The 1,772-nt window shown below is 48.7% G+C and overlaps 3 protein-coding genes across 3 annotated transcripts in view; all 3 read left to right on the top strand.

Moving 5' to 3' along the window:
- LOC105304213 (DExH-box helicase 34) overlaps nt 1-1,772 on the top strand; it is a 79,603-nt gene that overhangs the window by 506 nt on the left and 77,325 nt on the right.
- LOC111730734 (C5a anaphylatoxin chemotactic receptor 2-like) overlaps nt 946-1,772 on the top strand; it is a 21,164-nt gene continuing 20,337 nt past the window's right edge. Inside the window, exon 1 of the mRNA XM_023522125.1 lies at nt 946-1,007. The gene's annotated coding sequence lies outside the window, so the exon portion shown is untranslated. The remainder of the gene's footprint in view (nt 1,008-1,772) is intronic.
- The window catches only part of LOC105304196 (C5a anaphylatoxin chemotactic receptor 2-like), a 32,606-nt gene continuing 31,788 nt past the window's right edge, over nt 955-1,772 (top strand). The window contains exon 1 of the mRNA XM_011378172.2: nt 955-1,193. The gene's annotated coding sequence lies outside the window, so the exon portion shown is untranslated. The remainder of the gene's footprint in view (nt 1,194-1,772) is intronic.

Genomic DNA, 1,772 nt, shown 5'->3' with positions numbered 1-1,772 from the left:
GAATGTTATCTGGTGGGTCGGGCAACGCCTCCTATAGCTACAAGTGGAGCTGAATCTTCATAAGGCGAATGATATCTAGCGGCCTCCTCCTCCTCCTCATCAGTAAAAATGGAGTCGAAAGGAGGGGGAGGCATCGGAGGGGCAGAAGGCACAACCCCAGCAGCCTCAGATTCATCATACCCATGAACACTTTCTGTTTTAAGTACAGGTGACATTTGTTCTTTAATCTGATCTCTTTCATGCCTAGGGTCTAAAGAATCGCTAATCAAAATCCAAAGCCCAAAAGTATCTACCGGAACCTTAGTAGGTCCGTGGGCATCATAGTAGTCCTGTAACTTTTGACCCACTCTTAACCATGTCTCTAAATCAATTGTCCCTTCCTCAGGAAACCAGGGACAAACTGCTTCTATAAATTGCAAGAACTTCATTAACTGTTGCTGACCTACTTTAGCTCCTTTAACTCTAAGCATATTCTTAAGCATATGTACAAATAGCAGTCGACTATTTCCTTGGCCCATTATAGCTTCCCTTTCAGTTTCTATATTACAAACTCCTGCATACTCACCTTCACCGCCCACGGCTTCTTTGGCCAATCTCGAGTGCACTCGTCTTAATAGTGCACTATTAAGAAAATAGTGGTGGGTCCTTGCTATTTTCCCCCGTTTTCAGGTCCCTGTTCGGGCGCCACTTGTCGGAAACCAGCCGACCAAGTCAAACCAGGTCCCTGAATGGGGGAGCGGGGACTGAGAAAAAAGAGAGGACAGACAGGGTGCAGGAGGGAGAACAGATCTCACAACTGTCTCTCCGAGTTTATTTCTTAGGCTCCGTTTTATACATAATCTGTTCCTTTGTGTATCCCAAGGTAACATAACTAAGTAACATCTTGAAGATCAAGGTACAATGGAAACTCCCTTTGACACTCCCTTCGACACTCCCTGTTTCTATTTTTAATCTTCTTCTTCCTGGAATTCCTCAGAACCAGCCTTTTCCCTTTTATATGCAAGCAGGCCTCCCGAGATAATCCATGCACTCCTTTGAATTTTGGGAGCTTTAGCTCCCTACAGGTGGGGTCCCATGGTGGGGAGGGGTGCTGCTCCCAGATAACCCGAAGAAGTGACAGCGGCGAACGCTGGCACTGCATTCTGAGCCCCTTACTGCTATCGGCCTGGTGGAGTCTCGAAACCCCCTGCAAGGTAAATCTAGTATTATTATTACTCTCATTTTGTAGACGAGGGCGCCGAGGCACAGAGAGGTTAGGTGACTTGCCCAAGGCCACACCACTGGTGAGGGTTTGAGCTTTTAAAGCCTGCTCACGTTTACTCTAGTGATGAAAATCATATGAAAGCAGAGTGCCAGACCCAAACACACACCTGTGAAGTGGCCTGGCCTCCTGGAAGCAACTTGGCAGGGCGGAGGGGGCAGAGGTGAGCGCCCCAACTTCCCCTCTGTCTTTCCTGTTGTGTCAGCCGTGGCTGGAGTCTTGGGCAGTGGGGGTCGGGTCACTCTATGCCAAGTGTTGACTCATATTAACTCCTCAAGGTCTCCCAAAACCCAGGGGGGGTAGCTTCACCTCGGTGACTCTCGTTCCTCAGACACGGAGGTCTAGAGAGAGCCAGCTGAAGCTGAGTCACAGACCCCGGGTGTCCTAGTGGGTCAGCTGGCTGTCCTGCCTTCTAACTCTCTGGAATGTAAGATTTTTGCATGATAATGTTCTAGGGTGAGTTCGAGAGTGGGGCTAAGTTCAAAGACTGGGCTTTGACTTGCTTAGCTGA

The sequence above is a fragment of the Pteropus vampyrus genome, unplaced genomic scaffold (assembly GCF_000151845.1).
Source record: "Pteropus vampyrus isolate Shadow unplaced genomic scaffold, Pvam_2.0 Scaffold333, whole genome shotgun sequence".
Taxonomy (NCBI): domain Eukaryota; kingdom Metazoa; phylum Chordata; class Mammalia; order Chiroptera; family Pteropodidae; genus Pteropus; species Pteropus vampyrus.
The sequence above is the reverse complement of the archived record's forward strand: the minus strand, read 5'-3'. Positions and strand labels throughout refer to the sequence as shown.